Genomic DNA, 19,258 nt, shown 5'->3' on the forward strand with positions numbered 1-19,258 from the left:
AGAATCAACTCCAGCAACAGAAAAAACTCCAGCAACAGAATCAACTCCAGCAACAGAATCAACTCCAGCAACAGAATCAACTCCAGCAACAGAATCAACTCCAGCAACAGAATCAACTCCAGCAACAGAATCAACTCCAGCAACAGAAAAAACTCCAGCAACTCCAGCAACAGAATCAACTCCAGCAACAGAATCAACTCCAGCAACAGAATCAACTCCAGCAACAGAAAAAACTCCAGCAACTCCAGCAACAGAATCAACTCCAGCAACAGAATCAACTCCAGCAACAGAATCAACTCCAGCAACAGAATCAACTCCAGCAACAGAAAAAACTCCAGCAATAGAATCAACTCCAGCAACAGAAAAAACTCCAGCAACTCCAGCAACAGAATCAATTCCAACAACAGAATCAACTCCAACAACAGTATCAACTCCAACAACAGAATCTGTCACGGAATGAAGGAAGGATGCAGATGCAAGTTAAATCTCTTTAATAGAGCTTCACACCGAAGGTAGTCAGATTCAACATACACAAAGAACATATAACAGTCAGCAGGAGAGTGGTAACACAGGGACGTCGATGGGCGGTGAAGATCCGTGAAGAGTGATGACCGAAGAGCAGTGTCCGTGAAGTAATCCGTGCGTGAAGTCCAGAGAGTAATCCAACGAGAACACGAAAACCAGGAAGCAAAGAATCAAAGTCCAGTCCAGGGAAACACACAACAAGCAACACAGGAAACAACACGCGGACACCGTACAACGATCTGACAAACAAGAGACGAAAGACAAGGCGTTATATAGGCAGATGGTAATTGCTCACAGCTGCCGCTGATCAACAATCAGCGGCGACGCCCACACAAAACAATCAGGTGACACACCCACACCATCACACAGACACCAGAATGAGACAGCGGATTCATGAACCGTGACAGTACCCCGGGTCCTCGGAACGCCTCACGGCGTTCCCAGAACTCCTTACCTGCCGATTGTAATCATCGATAAGGGAGTGATCCAGAATGTCTCTAGCAGGAACCCAACTTCTCTCCTCCGGACCGTAACCTTCCCAGTCCACCAAGTACTGGAATCCGCGTCCCCTCCGCCTCGAGTCCAGAATGCGATTAACCGAATAGGTTGGTTCCCCGTCTACGAGCCGCGGCGGTGGGGGAACCGGAGTAGGCGGATTAAGATGCGAGTGAAAAACAGGCTTAATTTTGGAAACATGGAAGGCGGGATGAATCCTCCTGTACGCCGGAGGCAATTTGAGTCGGACTGCCACTGGGCTAATAATCTTAGTGACAGGAAACGGGCCAATGAATTTGGGAGCTAACTTATTGGCAACGGAACGGAGCGGAATGTTCTTGGTAGAAAGCCACACTTTTTGACCCACGACGTATACGGGAGGCTTTGACCGGTGGCGATCAGTCTTAGCCTTGGTGCGCGCCCTCACTTGCAACAGAGTCTCGCGGGCTCTGTTCCAAGTGCGGTGGCACCTCTGGACAAAGGCGTGAGCAGAGGGGACCGCGACTTCGGATTCCAGACTGGGAAACACAGGTGGCTGGTAACCTAAACTGCATTCGAACGGAGAGAGGCCCGTAGAAGACACTGGTAACGAATTGTGTGCGTACTCAATCATAGAGAGTTGTTGGCTCCAGGAGGAAGGATTCTTGGACGCCAAACATCGCAACATACGCTCTAAATCTTGGTTGGCTCTCTCGGTCTGTCCATTGGTCTGGGGGTGGAACCCAGAGGAAAGACTAGCCGTCGCGCCCAGCAGTCTACAAAACTCCTGCCAAAATTTGGACACAAACTGGGGACCCCTGTCGGACACCACATCTACCGGGAGGCCATGTAACCGAAAGATGTGGTCTACGACAGTAACCGCTGTCTCCTTGGCAGAGGGCAATTTGGTCAAGGGAATGAAATGAGTCGCCTTCGAGAACCGGTCCACTACGGTCAAAACGACCGTGTACCCCTGGGAGGGTGGGAGGGCGGTGACAAAATCTAGAGCGATGTGGGACCAGGGTCTCAAAGGGACAGACAGCGGTTGGAGTAACCCATCTGGAGGGCGGTTGGACGTCTTACCAGTGGCACAAACCGAGCAAGCCAAAACAAAACTGCGGATGTCCCGAGCCATAGCAGGCCACCAGAATCGTTGCTTAACCAAAAATCTGGTTCGATTAACCCCTGGATGACAAGCCACGTTGGAACAATGCCCCCACTTGATGACGCAGGACCTTAACTCCTCCGGCACAAACAAACGGTTCGGTGGGCACCCGGGCGGAGGCATTACCCCTTCTAAGGCCGCCAGGACCTTCGATTCGACCTCCCATGTAAGAGTGGAGACTACTAATGTCTCAGGAAGAATACACTCGGGAGTGGACGGGCGCTCGGATGGATCAAAAATACGAGATAAAGAATCGGGCTTGATGTTTTTGGAGCCCGGGCGGTACGATAGAGCAAAGTCAAAACGTCCGAAAAAAAGTGCCCACCGAGCCTGCCTGGAGTTGAGTCTTTTGGCCGATCGAATATATTCTAGGTTCTTGTGATCAGTCCAAACGATGAAGGGCACCCCCGATCCCTCCAACCAATGACGCCACTCTTCCAACGCTAATTTGACTGCCAACAACTCTCTGTTACCAATGTCATAATTGCGTTCAGCGGGAGACAAACGATGAGAAAAATACGCGCAGGGATGCATCTTCTCGTCCGAGGGCGCCCGCTGGGAAAGAACTGCTCCTACCCCCACCTCTGACGCATCGACCTCCACCACGAACTGACGCGAAGGATCAGGGGCGATAAGAATGGGAGCCGAAACGAAGCGGCTCTTCAGTTTGGCAAATGCAACCTGAGCTGCATCTGACCACCTGAAGGTCGTTCGTGGTGAGGTCAAGGCGGTCAGAGGCGCGGCTAGCTGGCTGAAATTGCGAATAAAACGCCGGTAAAAATTGGCAAACCCCAGAAACCGCTGTAGGGCCTTACGGGAATCTGGACTTGGCCAATCCACCACAGCCTTAACCTTGTCAGGATCCATGCGAATTCCCTCGGACGAGACGATGTACCCTAGAAAGGAAACAGACTGTGCATGAAATTCGCATTTCTCCGCCTTGACAAAAAGCCCATTCTCTAGCAGACGCTGGAGCACTCGTCTGACGTGTTGAACATGTTCCTGGAGAGACGACGAAAATATCAATATGTCATCCAGGTAGACATAAATGAACTGATCAACCATGTCTCTCAACACGTCATTGACGAGTGCCTGGAAGACCGCGGGCGAGTTGGAAAGCCCGAAGGGCATAACCAAGTATTCAAAGTGCCCTCTAGGGGTGTTAAAAGCGGTCTTCCATTCATCCCCCTTCCTAATGCGGACCAAATGATAAGCGTTCCTCAAGTCCAATTTAGTGAAAACGGACGCTCCCTGCAACCTCTCAAAGGCTGAAGACATCAACGGCAAAGGGTAAGTATTCTTTACCGTGATGTTGTTCAACCCTCGGTAATCAATACAAGGTCGCAGAGATCCGTCCTTCTTCCCCACAAAAAAGAACCCCGCCCCCGCTGGAGAAGAGGAAGGGCGGATGAACTTAGCTGCCAGAGAATCAGAAATGTATTTCTCCATGGCCTCCCTCTCGGGAACAGACAGAGAGTATAATTTGCCCTTAGGCGGAGACTTACCCGGAACTAAGTCTATGGCACAGTCATAGGGACGATGCGGAGGGAGAGAAGCAGCACGGGACTTACTGAACACTTCCTTCAGGTCCAGATACTCCGCGGGCACGTTAGACAAATCCGCAGCCTTTTCCTGTAACACAGAGACAGACACAGTGGGACAAGCAGACTTAAGACAAGACCTGTGACACAAAGTGCTCCACTCGGTGATGGTGTTGAGTTGCCAGTCGATCCGAGGATTGTGCTTGGTGAGCCAGGGGTGTCCGAGAACTACGGGTGCTTGCGGTGAGTCCAAAAGCATGAACTGAATCCTCTCGTTGTGGTTACCGGAGGTGGTGAGGGTGACGTAATCCGTGATCTGAGAGATGTTAGGAAGACGTTGACCGTTGAGTGCGTTGACTGTAACCAGGTGAGTAAGTGAAGAGATGGGTAGTCCATGCTGTAGTGCGTAACTGGTGTCCATAAAGTTCCCCTCAGCCCCGGAGTCAATGAGTGCATTGCAGGTGATGTTGTGAGACGCCCATCTCAGTCTTACCGGGAGAAGAGGTGATGGTGAGGACTTCTCAGCGGAGATCCCGCCCGATAGTAGCCTCAAGTTTACTATCGGGCTTGGTCTTTTACTGGACAAGACCTGAGAAGATGTCCCGATGCTCCACAGTATAGGAATAAGCCCAGGGATCTCCGCCTTTCTCTCTCCTCCCGGGAAAGCCGAGCTCTCCCTACCTGCATGGGCTCAGGATCTGTGGCGGGACCGACCGTATTAGCAGCGCTGGCCGTCCGGCCCTCCGCTCCCTGTAGTCTGGTGCTGGGGACCTCCAAAAACTCCAGTTTCTGGAGGCGGGAATCCACCCGTAAAGCGAGATCCACCAGCCCGTTGAAAGTCTGAGGAAGGTCCAGGGTGTAAATCTCGCGGTGAATACGGCCGGCCAGCCCATGCAGGAACACATCCCACTGCGCCTCCTCGTTCCAACGGCACTCCGCCGCGAGGGTGCGGAACTGGATGGCATAATCCGCGACCGTGCGGCTGCCCTGCTTGAGTTCGGTAAGCTGTCGAGCGGCCTCCTTTCCTGCCACCGCACGGTCGAACACCCTCTTCATCTCGGCGGAGAGTGCCTGGAACGAGGAACAACATGGGTCTTTATTCTCCCACACCGCCGTTCCCCATAAAGCCGCCTTCCCAGTCAACAATGTAAGGACGAACGCCACCTTGGATTCCTCATGCTCGAATGTACGAGGCTGCAGAGAAAAATGCAGGGAACACTTATTCAGAAAAGCTCTGCAAAACTCTGGCTCACCGGCGTAACTCTGGGGCACAGGCAGGCGGGGCTCCGGTAGATCGCGTCGCTCCAGCGACGCAGGGGGAACAGGCGGTGTGGGTGGCGCAGTGGGAGCGCGAAGTTGTTGAAGTTCCCGGGAGAGCTCGGACACCTGTGTTACCAGCGCTTGGACAGCGCGTCCGGTGGAAGTGATGCTCTCCTGCTGCTGGTCCATGCGGGAGATGCTGTGGTTGATGAACTCCGTTAAAGCTGCTGAACTCGCTGCATCCATATTGGTCAGATCGTTCTGTCACGGAATGAAGGAAGGATGCAGATGCAAGTTAAATCTCTTTAATAGAGCTTCACACCGAAGGTAGTCAGATTCAACATACACAAAGAACATATAACAGTCAGCAGGAGAGTGGTAACACAGGGACGTCGATGGGCGGTGAAGATCCGTGAAGAGTGATGACCGAAGAGCAGTGTCCGTGAAGTAATCCGTGCGTGAAGTCCAGAGAGTAATCCAACGAGAACACGAAAACCAGGAAGCAAAGAATCAAAGTCCAGTCCAGGGAAACACACAACAAGCAACACAGGAAACAACACGCGGACACCGTACAACGATCTGACAAACAAGAGACGAAAGACAAGGCGTTATATAGGCAGATGGTAATTGCTCACAGCTGCCGCTGATCAACAATCAGCGGCGACGCCCACACAAAACAATCAGGTGACACACCCACACCATCACACAGACACCAGAATGAGACAGCGGATTCATGAACCGTGACAGAATCAACTCCAGCAACAGAATCAACTCCAACAACAGAATCAACTCCAACAACAGAATCAACTCCAACAACAGAATCAACTCCAACAACAGAATCAACTCCAACAACAGAATCAACTCCAGCAACAGAATCAACTCCAGCAACAGAATCAACTCCAGCAACAGAAAAAACTCCAGCAACTCCAGCAACAGAATCAACTCCAACAACAGAATCAACTCCAGCAACAGAATCAACTCCAACAACAGAATCAACTCCAACAACAGAATCAACTCCAGCAACAGAAACAACTTCAGAAACTCCAACAGAAACAGCAACTCCAGGTGCTCAATCTCACTTCAGATTTCACTTTGCACTTTATGAATATGAGATTATTGCTGTGGACTGATGGTTGGATAGTCAACATTAATACCTATTCAAGTACTAATATGTTCATATTCACATAATTGAGTAAAACTGGACTCATGCAGGTCTCTCCTTCATCTCCATGAATATTATTACATCTCTGTGTCTCATGCAGCTCTTTTCTCCTTTTAGACGATTCATCAGAAAACAAGACTTTGGGTGGATGGTCAGTCAGAGGTAAGAAATGTCTTTATATTGCAGTTCATTATACATATATCAGTGTTGATTCATTCATCATCATGATTTACAGTTTCATGGACTGAGTTTGTTTGTGGTCTTGTGCTGTAACCTCTATCTGAACATGTCTGTTTGCTGTAGTGATTATAACAATCGCTGAGATCGCAGCACTAACTGCTCCTACTGTTATTCTTCTACGGATCATCTGTGAAAGAAGAGCTGGTGAGATTTGAGACTCTTTTCACAATCATCTATGATCAGAAAGTCACATTTACACCATCTGAATGACTGAATCAGTCTTCTCACTACACGAGAGGTTTGATATAATGCTGTGCTTTTATTCACAGATAACAGAAGAAGAGGTCAGGACTCCCAGAGAACATACATGAATGCGATCAGTGAGATGAACAATACTGAGTGAACAACGCTCTATAAAATATTGATACTATTGATACTATTGTAAATACATGTAACGATGACATCACTGTTTTCTCCAGAGCTGCTGTATAGATAAATGAACTAAATTAATAACTAATGATTTGAAACTTAAGCTGGACAATGACACCAGTTTTGGTTACACTTTATTTTAAGGTGTCTTTATTACACTGTAATTATACATTTAAGTACTGAGTAATATTAAGTAACTGCATGTACTTACTATAGGTTTAGGATTAGGGTTTGGTTTAGGGTTAGTTGCATGTAATTAGGCATAATTTATAGTTATTACTATAGTAACTACATGTAACATATGTAACAATGACACTGTAAAATAAAGTGTTACCACAGTTTCTTCTAGAGAAGCTGTCCATCACTGTAAAGCTGCTTTGACACAATCTGTATTGTAAAAAGAGCTATATAAATAAAGGTGACTTGACATGTACAACAAGGACAGTGTAAAATACCCTGAACTCATAAAACAATAATATGTGGTTAATTCTGAAAATGTATTTAACATCCCAAACAAACTGAGTACATGGCAACATGAAGATTGAGTTATAAACAGAAGATGAGTTTAGAGAGTAGGGATGTAACGGTGAACGTATTTGTACCGAACCGTTTCGGTACAGGGCTTTCGGTTCGGTGCAGGTGTGTATCGAATCATTACATTGCAACATAGCCTAACCACCAATAATCACAATAATCACAGAATAATTCGTGACTATGGCAGTGGCTGGATCTGATACAGGTTCTTATCTTTTCCCAGGGACGTGGATGCAGGCAGGCGTGGAACAGACTAGACACGGTGACACTCACTGGAGACACGGAGACACTAGGAATCACGGAGAACACTGGAGACAGGTAAAGAGGCTTGGAAGGAGTCCTTAAGGTAAGCATAGCAGGTAGGTATGCATTAACGAGACCGGACAATGACTGTGTGATCTGCAGTGTCTTAAGTAGTGCAGCTGATAAGGGAGGTGATGCGTGTCAGGTGGAGCTAGTTAATACTCAGGGGAGGGAGTGCGCTGTGATTGGGTGAGTGCAGAGCCTGGCGTGTCTGTGACATTACCCCCCCTCCACGGTCCGCTCCTGAGGACCGTGGACCCCGACGTTGTGGTGGTCGACCCCTGCCACGTGGAGCTGGACGATTCGGATATCTGGCATGGAAGTCATGAAGAAGGCTGGGATTGAGAATATCATTTCTGGGGACCCATGACTGCTCTTCGGGACCATAACCTTCCCAGTCGACCAAGTACTCCAGGTGACCACCACGGCACTGGGAGTCCAAGATGTCGTTCACTGTGTAGGCCGTTTCTTCATCCACGATGAGCGGAAGGGGGGGTTCCTCGGCTTCGCCAGGCTCTGTGGAGGGAAAAACAGAGGGAGGGTGAGACTTTAATAAGGACACGTGGAAAACTGGGTGAATCGGATACTCAGGAGGGAGCTGCAAGTGATAGGTGACAGGGTTGATCCTCCGAGTGATGGTGAAGGGCCCAATGAATCTAGGACTCAGCTTCCTACAGGACAGGCGCATCCTGATGTCCCTGGTCGACAGCCAGACCTTCTGTCCTGGCTGCTAATCGGGTGTTTGGGAAGTCCGCTGTAGCCCTGCACCTGCGTTGGGCCCACTGAAGTTGGAGATGGGCTGAGTCCCAGACCCTCTCGCTCTCCCGGAACCAGTAATCTACTGCAGGGACGTCCGATGGTTCCCCATCCCAAGGGAACAGTGGGGGTTGGAAACCGAGTACGCATTGAAACGGAGTAAGACCTGTGGTGGACTGACGGAGAGAGTTCTGGGTGTACTCGGCCCAACCCAGAAACTGGTTCCAGGAGTCCTAGTGGCCATGACAGAAGGTACATAGGAAACGGCCGATCTCATGAATCTTCCTCTCCGTCTGCCCGTTCGTCTGGGGATGGTAACCAGAGGAGAGACTTATGGTCACACCTAGGAGCTTGAATGATTTCCAGACTCTTGAGGTGAATTGTGATTCACGGTCAGATACAATATCTTCGGGCAGTTCATAATATCTGAACACATGGTTGAAAATGAGCTCCGTGGTCTCCATAGCCATTGGCAGTCCATGCAAGGGGATTAATCTACATGACTTGGAGAATCAATCCACTACCACCAATATGCAGGTACAACCGTTGGAGACTGGAAGATCCATGAGGAAGTCAACTCCTAGGTGTGACCAGGGGCAGTTGGGAACGGGCAGAGGTTGGAGCTTTCCGGAGGGAAGATGTCGTGGGCTCTTGGAGATGGCACATTCCCGGCACCCCTTTACGTACCTCCTGACATCGGATGCCATGTTGGGCCACCAGAAGCGCTGCTTTAGCAGCGAGAGGGTTTCATTGACCCCTGCATGGCCAGTGCCCAGTGATTAATGTGCAGAGTGAATCAGTGGAGTGCGTCGTGTCTGTGGGATATACTTCAATCGCTGGGGACAACCCGGCAGGAGGTTGGTGGAGGCACTCGGCTCGGGGAGTGTTTCGGCGGACCAAGTGATGGGGCTGACGAAGAGACTCTTGGGGATGATTGGCTCTGGATCCTCGGAGACTTCTTCGGGACTATAGATGAGACAGAGCATCAGCTTTCACATTCTTGGATCCAGGGAGATATGATATGGTGAACTTTAACCTTGTGAAGAACGCCCCCCCTCTTTTAGCGTCTCGGAGATATTCAAGGTTTTAATGATCTGTCAGAACTGTAAAGGGGTGCTTCGCTCCCTCGAGCCAATGCCTCCACTCTTCCAGGGCAAGCTTGATGGTTGACAGTTTCCGATGTCATAATTGATCTCCGCCAGGTTGAGTTTATGAGAGAAGGCGGCGCATGGATGGAGCTTACGAGGATTCCCCTGCTGCTGTGACAACACCACTCCCACTCCTGTGGTCGAGGCGTCGACCTCCACGACGAAAGGGAGCTCTGGGTCTGGATGGACCAGGAGGGGAGCGGTTGTGAAGGCTTCCTTGAGTGTGACGAAGGCTTGTGTGAAGGCTGGAGTCCAGGACAGAGACTTGGGCTTATTCTTTAGAAGGTTGGTGAGTGAACTGGTGATGGAACTGTAACCTTTGATGAAGCGGTGATAGAAGTTCGCAAAACCCAGGAACCTTTGTAACTCTTTCACAGATGTTGGGGTGGGCCAGTGACACTTATGTGCAGCTTACATGTTTGCACACAATTTGTTATTTGATTGTTGATTATTTTATGTAAAAATAAAAAGCGATTGAATTTAGGGTAATAGTTTGGGTTCAGTTGTTAACCTTTAATATTATAGTAGCATAATGTTCAAGTAAGAGCTCCATACATAGTTTATAGCAAAGACCTTTTTTTATCCTTAAGAAACCTTTAGTTATAATTTAATATATTTAACGACAAAAACACAATTTGTACAGTAAACCAATGTTTAAAAAAAAGAAAAAGCAATTTAATCTTTAGTTTTCTCCCCACCTGCTGTATCGAAAACCGTACCGAACCGTGAGTTTTGTGAACCGTTACACCCCTACTAGAGAGAGTTTTCTGGGCTTACAGTATTGCAGTATGGAGTGACTGGCCTGAGAATGAGGGAAATCAATCACTAGGAAGTCGTCCAGTAGGTGAACTGCAGTTAACAATAATTAAATAAGATCCAACACAAGCCTTCTGATAAGAGGTTAAAGATGTTCAGGCTACTTTTGCAACAAAAGCTGAGTCTGACGTCGAAATACATCTTGCTGCACATCTAATGCCAAGTAGGTGCTGCTTGAACGGGTCGAGATGAAACTTCCAGTCTGTAGCTCAAACTTTCAAAAATATATGAAATATCAATAGCTAAGTAACCACAGCACTAGTTCATCCATGTTGAGAATATAAGATGAATACTTTTGCCACAAAAATAACCTGCGAGGTTGGAAATGACTTCAACATACAGTACACAAGAGCTATGACCAACAACCCTCTTCAACCAATGATGGCGTGCAGTAACCTAAAGACAGAAGTACGGTCGAGTCGTGAATTGTTGGACAGTCAGAGATGACCACAGACTGAGAGAGTGGTCAAAGTAAGGAAGTTTTGAGCATAACACATTTCTCAACTGTGAAAAAAGCAGAACTGATATATTTCTCAATGCATCTTTCAAAGATTCATTTTAAACAAAATTTTGGTTTCATTTGGGAACTTTGATTTAAAAATGACTGTTATTTAAATTTTTTTTTACAAGCTATGACATTTTGCAGGCCACTATATGTAAATGTGTGAAGAGCTCAATATGAGTAGGTGTTTTCTGTGAACTTCACTTGAATTGCTCTGAAGGTAAAAGCCTTTATCACAGAATTTATGTACAGCATGATTACATTAAAGGGTTAGTTCACCCAAAAATGAAAATTCTGTCATTAATTACTCACCCTCATGTCGTTCCACACCCGTAAGACCTTCGTTAATCTTCAGAACACAAATTAAGATATTTTTGATGAAATCCGATGGCTCAGTGAGGCCTGCATAGCCAGCAATGACATTTCCTCTCTCAAGATCCATTAATGTACTAAAAACATATTTAAATCAGTTCATGTGAGTATAGTGGTTCAATATTAATATTATAAAGCCACGAGAATATTTTGGAGCACCAAAAAAACCCAAAATGACTTATTTAGTGATGGCCGATTTCAAAACACTGCTTCAGGAAGCTTCGGAGCGTTATGAATTTTTTGTTCCCATTCAGTCAGTCACGTTTGACGTTACGTCGATACTGACGTAATGGGGTCTTGCTAGGGAGCCCAATCACCTCCAATGATACAAAACAAGCCAATGGGAATTGGCCTGTGAGATTTACAAGCCGGGCCCCTCCCCGGCATCCGGGTATAAATAGGGCCTGCATACTCACCTTCATTCATACTTTTGCTTCAGAGCCGATCGCATCGGATCTGCGCACTTCACCTCTAAAGAGTGAATTTCTATAAAAAAAGAGCAAAAAACAGCAATTATTATTGCTATAGGACACAGTCGGGTCCGTCCCCACGAACCTCCCACTCCTCTGCAACACCATGTGCCGTTGAGATGCCGTTGAGATGCCGTCTGCTGCCGCGGGGCCCTCTTCGGGGGTGCCCCACGTCACTTTCGGCGCTCCGGAGGAGGATCGGATGTCGATCGCTGCATCGGGGAGTGGGCTGAACGGTTCAGAGAGCGACGATGACTCCGAGCTTCCGCCCTCTGGGGTGGTTGCTCAGTCGGAGGCGGACTCTGAACTTACAGCCATGCTTGCCCGGGCCGCCGCGGGTATCGGGCTCGAGTGGAACCCTCCACCGTGTCCCGAGCGCTCGCGGCTGGATGACTGGTTTCTGGGGTCGGGGCGCAGTGCTCAGCCGCGTCCCGCCCCAGTGCCGTTCTTCCCGGAGGTGCATGAGGAGCTCCAGAAGACCTGGTTGGCACCTCACACTGCCAGACTACGGTCCTCTGCCTCCTCCACTCTCACTACCCTCGATGGGGGAGCCGCCAAGGGGTACGTGGACATCCCGCAGGTGGAACGTGCGATTGCGGTGCATTTGTGCCCGCAGTCCACGGCCACCTGGCGGAATCGTCCACGTCTCCCGTCCAAAGCGGGTAAGACCATGGCCGCTCTCACTGCCAAGGCTTACTCCGCTGCTGGACAGGCGGCCTCTGCCCTGCACGCCATGGCGATCCTGCAGGTCCATCAGGCGAAAGCTCTGAAGGACCTGCACAAGGGTAGTGCTGAACCAGGGTTGCTGCAAGAGCTGCAAGAGTCAAACGATGTCCACCCTGGTGGTCCAGGAACGGCATCTTTGGTTGGACCTGGCTGAGATGAGGGAAGTCGACAAAGCTCGCTTTCTTGACGCCCCCATCTCCCAGGCCGGCCTCTTCGGCGACACTGTCGAGGACTTCGCTCAGCAGTTCTTGGCAGTGCAAAAGCAGAAGGAGGCCATCAAGCACATCCTGCCCAGGCGTGATGATGCCACCAATCCGCCACGGGCCGTGCCTCCGTCTGCTCCTCGCCGAGGGCGTCCTCCTGCGGCTCCGGCTCCTGTGAGGTCGGAGCCCTCCCATCCTCCTCGAGCCACCCGCAGGAAGGCTACACCCCCCGCCCAGACCGCCAAACCGCCCTCCAAGAAAAAGAAGGCGGCGAAGAAGCGGCCCTGAGACGGGAGACCCGGAGGTTTCAGAAGCTGCTTGGGAGATGGTGACCGCACCGCTCCTTGTCCTGTGTTTTTTCTTTCTGTTCCGCGGCCAGCGGTACCCACATTTTCAATAAAAGAGCAATTTCCGAAACCTCTGGGTCATATAAGAAGGTCTGCGCTGGGGGTGAGCGAGCCTTTGCTCCCTCTCTCTCAGCCACTCCTTCCTTCGCCACGGGCAGGGTCTTGGCGCCCCGGGAACGCACTGCCTTCCCACGCCACCCTGCCCACTCTGAGCCATGTGAGTGGACCCCACTCACAGCCTCGACTTCGGGACGCACTGCCTCCCGAGTTGGGCCACAGTGCTCCATGCTGCCCCCCCGTGGGTACTTCTGTTGTCCGGATGGTTCCACTCGTACGGAGCTTGGGGGCGTGGCTACGCCTTGCCAACCCGTCCCGTTGGCTCCTTCGGACAATCAGACTCGGCTACGCGATTCAGTTTGCCAGGCGTCCCCCCAGGTTCAGCGGCGTTCTGTTCACCTCGGTGACAGGTCCCAACGCCTCTGTCCTGCGGGCGGAGATTGCGGTTCTTTTGGCGAAGGACGCAATAGAGCCTGTCCCTCAAGCCGAGATGAAGTCTGGGTTTTACAGCCCTTACTTCATAGTACCCAAGAAAGGCGGGGGGTTACGACCAATCCTGGATCTGCGTGTCTTGAATCGGGCCCTTCACAAGCTCCCGTTCAAGATGCTCACCGTGAAACGCATTCTCACGTGCGTTCACGCCCGGGATTGGTTTGCAGCTATAGACCTGAAGGACACGTACTTTCATGTCTCGATCCTTCCTCGACACAGACCGTTCCTACGGTTTGCGTTCGAGGGGCGGGCATATCAGTACAAGGTCCTACCCTTCGGGCTGTCCCTGTCTCCTCGCGTCTTTACCAAAGTCGTAGAGGGGGCCCTTGCCCCGCTCAGGGAAGTGGGTGTTCGCATCCTCAACTACCTCGACGACTGGCTCATTCTGGCCCAGTCCTGAGAGCAGTTGTGCGAACACAGGGACCTGGTGCTCAGTCACCTCAGCCAGTTGGGGCTTCGGGTCAACTGGGAGAAGAGCAAGCTCTGCCCCGTGCAGAGCATCTCTTTTCTCGGTGTGGAGCTGGACTCGGTCAACATGACAGCGCGTCTCACCAACGAGCGTGCACAGTCGGTGCTGAACTGCCTGAACTCGTTCTCGCGGAAAACAGCGGTCCCACTGAAACAATTTCAGAGGCTCCTGGGGCATATGGCATCCGCAGCCGCGGTCACGCCGCTCGGATTGCTCCATATGAGACCGCTCCAGCACTGGCTTCAAGACCGAGTCCCGAGGTGGGCATGGCACCGCGGCTCACTCCGTGTGGTCATCACTCCGGAGTGTCGCCGCACATTCAGCCCGTGGTCGGACCTTGCTTTTCTACGGGCCGGGGTGCCCCTAGTACAAGTGTCCAGGCATGTTGTTGTTACAACAGATGCCTCCACCACCGGCTGGGGTGCCATATGCAGTGGCCAGTCGGCGTCGGGCTCCTGGACAGGACCCCATCACCACTGGCACATCAACTGCCTCGAGTTGCTGGCAGTACTCCTTGCGCTGCGCCGGTTTCGACCGCTGTTGCAGGGCAAGCATGTACTAGTCCGGACGGACAACACATCGACAGTAGCGTACATCAACCATCAGGGTGGTCTACGCTCCCGTCGCATGTCGCAACTCGCCCGCCATCTCCTCCTGTGGAGTCAGCGCCGACTCAGGTCACTGCGCGCCTCCTACATCCCGGGCGAGCTCAATTGTGCGGCCGACGCGCTCTCACGACAGCTCACGCTCCCGGGGGAATGGAGACTCCACCCCCAGGCGGTCCAGCTGATATGGAGCCGGTTCGGGGAAGCACAGGTGGACCTGTTCGCTTCTCGGGAATCCGCCCATTGCCAGTTGTTTTATTTGCTGACCGAGGGGACCCTCGGCACGGATGCGCTGGCACACAGCTGGCCCCGGGGCCTACGCAAATATGCGTTTCCCCCAGTGAGCCTCCTTGCACAGACACTGTGCAAGGTCAGGGAGGACGAGGAGCAGGTCTTGCTAGTTGCGCCGTACTGGCCCAACCGGACCTGGTTCCCGGAACTCATGCTCCTCGCGACAGCCCATCCCTGGCGCGTCCCCCCGATGGTCAGCAGGGGCAGGGCCCCATATGGCACCCACGGCCCGATCTGTGGAACCTGGACGGGACGCGGCAGACTTAAGTGGCCTACCGCTCGCGGTAGTCGACACCATCACTTTGGCTAGAGCCCCCTCTACGAGGCGGGCCTATGCCATGAAGTGGAGTCTGTTCGTTGAGTGGTGTTCCTCCCGCCGGGAGGACCCCCGGAAATGCCCGGTCAGTGTTGTGCTTTCCTTCCTTCAAGAGGGTTTGGAACGGAGGCTGTCCCCTTCCACCCTGAAGGTCTATGTGGCCGCCATCGCAGCGCATCACGATGTGCTTGATGGCAAGTCACTAGGAAAGCACGACCTGATCATCAGGTTCCTCAGAGGCGCCAGGAGGTTGAATCCCCCTAGGCCTCGCCTCATTCCCTCCTGGGACCTCTCTGTTGCCCTCTCGGGCCTCCGGAGAGCTCCCTTCGAGCCCCTTGAGTCAGCTGAGCTGAAACATCTGTCTCTAAAGACAGTGCTCCTGACCGCGCTCGCCTCCTTCAAGAGGGTTGGGGACCTGCAAGCATTTTCGGTCAACGATTCATGCCTGGAATTCGGGCCGGACTACTCTCACGTGATCTTGAGACCCCAGCCTGGATATGTGCCCAAGGTTCCCACCACTCCCTTCCGGGACCAGGTGGTGAACCTGCAAGCACTGCCCCCGGAGGAGGCAGACCCAGCCCTTGCGTTGCTGTGTCCCGTTCGTGCTCTGCGCGTTTACGTGGACCGCACGCAGAGCTTCAGAAGCTCTGAGCAGCTCTTTGTCTGTTTTGGAGGTCAGCAGAAGGGAAAGGCTGCCTCCAAACAGAGGTTGGCCAACTGGATAGTGGATGCCATCGCCTTGGCGTACCAGTCCCAAGGCGAGCCGTGCCCCCTCGGGTTGCGAGCTCACTCCACTCGGGGTGTTGCCTCTTCCTGGGCGTTGGCGCACGGCGCCTCTGTTGCAGACATCTGCAGAGCTGCAGGCTGGGCGACACCGAATACATTCGCGAGGTATTATAACCTCCGAGTGGAACCGGTGTCCACCCGTGTGCTGTCTACTCGTAGGTAGCCATGGGTGTTCGCTTGCTGTGCCATTTCCCTCGGGAGAGGGAATGTGAGCACTTTTTCCGCTCCTCAGTTCAGTTCCCCGTAACGGCGAACCCTGTGGAGTTCCTCCTGCATCTTGCGGCGGCCAGACGTGGCGGAGGCGTCAGGCGCTAGGTCCAGTACTTGTGTGTATGCCCAGTTGGTCTGCCCTTGTACTGGGCTGGATGCCCATATGCTGTGATTCCCCTCGGGTAATCCCATATGTAATTGTCCACGGTAAGGTTTCCCTGACGGTAAACCCGTGTCTTTCCCTGGGCGGCTTCGCTTTGCCCCGTCTCTGATTGCTAGCCGTTCCTCCCGGAAGGTAGGACCTACATCAGAGATCTTCCATATGCGTTACTGTTCTCAGACCAGTCCATATGTGTCTTCCACACATTACCTCCCTTCGGGCAGGGTGTGGTCTCCGTAGCTTTCCCCTCCTCGGGGAACGCTTTCCTGGCGTTTTGTCATTGCTGAAAAACGTGGGATTGAGTTCCGAAGCACTCTTCCCTGTGGGGTAGGAACAGCAGCTTCGACTTCTCCACGGTAACACCCTGTCCTCTCCATCCCTCCGGTATGGAAGACATTCCTGGGCTTACTCTGGGCGCTGGAGGGTTGCGAGTATGGGCCGCACTTGCATTGGCACGCCTCAGCCTGCCAGCACCTGCCTCCCTAACACTCGTAACGTGGTTTAGTTGCTATGGCGTTTTCCACGGGACCCCATTACGTCAGTATCGACGTAACGTCGAACGTGACTGACTGAATGGGAACGTCTAGGTTACTAGTGTAACCCCCGTTTCCAGAAGGAGGGAACGGAGACGTTACGTTCCCCTGCCATAGCTTTGAGCCACCGCTGAGCGGCCAGATACCTGTCTCGGCTCCTCAGCAAAAATATGAATGAAGGTGAGTATGCCGGCCCTATTTATACCCGGATGCCGGGGGAGGGGCCCGGCATGTAAATCTCACAGGCCAATTCCCATTGGCTTGTTTTGTATCCTTGGAGGTGATTGGGCTCCCTAGCGAGACCCCATTACGTCAGTATCGACGTAACATCTCCGTTCCCTCCTTCTGGGAACGGGGGTTACACTAGTAACCTAGACGTTTTTCATACGAGCGCAGAAACAGTCTTTGGATCCAAACTCTTGTTTGTTCTCTTTGAGTTTCTGGTGTAGCATCTCTCCTAAGGCAGAACTTCCCAAAGCATCAATCCACTGAAGGACAGCGATCTCCATGAAAACTGTCTCTGTGTGAAGATGTCTGTTGTCTCAACCAGCACTCAGTTTACATGCATTTGTGTTTTTATCAACTCAAATGTATAAAAATACATACTATCCTCCATTAGTTAATAGAATGATTACAGTGACTGTGTTCCCATAATTACAGCTTCATCACGAGGCACTATGAATGCTAACATGTTATGTGTTGAAAATAAAGAATATAACTTGCAGACAGGAATCTCTTGATATTTGGACAGTGTTTTAATCCACTCAAAGAACACAGAAAAATAACTATTGAAAAGAAGTTCAGCTCAATCCGAATGCTCAGCCGCAGATGAAGAAAGATTTAATGGAATAAAGTCTTGTCGTCATCCAGCCATTAATCTCAGATTCTTACAGACCGTGAGAGTAACTGAGAGACAGTGAAGAGAAGTATGTATAAGCAAAGTCCCTTTAAGCTAACCCTAACCTAACCCAATTAGCAAACACTTTCAGGTTGTAACGAATCATCACTCAGACTGCGATCCATTTGCATGCTTTTATTGTAAACAGAGTCGTCGTAGAGGCTGGGTCAAACAGGGTCAAACAGGAACAACAGAGGCAGGCAGAATCGTAGTCAAACAACAGGCAAAGGGTCAGGACAGACAGATATCACTCACAGTACAATAACCAAGGCAGAAGTCAAGGGCTGGCAGCAAAGGGTCGAGAAACGGGGTCAGACGTAATCAGCAACAGGAAATCAAACAGGATACAAACGCTCAGAAATGTTCACCTAGACAAAACAAGACTTCGCGATTAACTGATGTGTGAGGCGGTCATTTATAGTCCAGGTAATGGGTGTCAGCTGAGAGTGTCATTAGTGCAAGGCACGGGCTTCTGGGAAATGTAGTATGATGTGTGTGTGTCAGTATTCGTGTGAAGACTCCCTCCGATGGTCAGAGGAGGGAACCACAGAGTTCGTCTCTGTGACAGGTCAAGTCACCTTTATTTTTATAGTGCTTTATACAATACTGATGTAACATTTCAGTCCAATAAAGATGAAGGGAGGCAAAAAAGATCAGGTTTAAGCTTTATTTCAATAAACAAAGACAAGACAAAATACACAAACGAGAGCAAACACAAGACAGTGTACAAAACAAAACAACCCCAGACCTGAACAGAAGGAAATGAGCAGCTTAAATTCACAATTATAATGAAACACAAATGCGAACAGGTGTGATGATTAAATGAATTACCATGGCAACTAATGACTGACAGGAACAGAGGAACAAAAGAAACTAAAAAACAAACTAAAGTCCATGAAAACCATTGAGCTCATCACAGATTCACATGAGGTCTGTCACGCTGCAATGCTCTGTCATTCATTAAAAATAAAACAATATTAGAATAATAAATAATGTTAGAAACATTCTATATAGTTCCACTGTAAAATTCAGATATCTAGCAGCTTATACACACAAAATATCGATTAAAGGATTATTTCACTTTCAAATGAAAATTAGCCCAAGCTTTACTCACCCTCAAGCCATCCTAGTGTATATGACTTTCTTCTTTCTGATGAACACAATCAGAGAAATATTAATAAATATCCTGATGCATCAGAGCTTTATAATGGCAGTGATAGTGATCAATGAGTATGAGCTGAAGAAAGCGTCTCAATCCACATCCATCCATCATAAACGTGCTCCAGGGGGTTAATAAAGACCTTCTGAAGTGAAGCGATGCATTTGTGTAAGAAGAATATCCATATTCAACAAGTTATGAAGTAAAAGATCTAACCTTTATTAACCCTCCGGAGCCGTGTGGAGCACATTTATCATGGATATATCTCTGAGTGTTTTTGGGGGGGTTTCTAGGAACACAAATAGGAAATAATACTAGAACATGTCTTTAATATATTACTCAGAAACACAGGAGAATAAATAAACCACA

At 50.3% G+C, this 19,258-nt stretch overlaps 1 long non-coding RNA gene across 1 annotated transcript; it reads left to right on the forward strand.

The window, feature by feature from the left end:
• Nucleotides 1–6,248: 6,248 nt before the first annotated feature.
• On the forward strand, nt 6,249–6,986 carry LOC137037402 (uncharacterized). The gene is made up of 3 exons (XR_010897277.1): nt 6,249–6,289; nt 6,431–6,511; nt 6,637–6,986. It is a non-coding gene; the product is annotated as an uncharacterized lncRNA (long non-coding RNA).
• Nucleotides 6,987–19,258: the final 12,272 nt, after the last annotated feature.

This window comes from Chanodichthys erythropterus, chromosome 1 (assembly GCF_024489055.1).
Source record: "Chanodichthys erythropterus isolate Z2021 chromosome 1, ASM2448905v1, whole genome shotgun sequence".
Lineage (NCBI taxonomy): Eukaryota > Metazoa > Chordata > Actinopteri > Cypriniformes > Xenocyprididae > Chanodichthys > Chanodichthys erythropterus.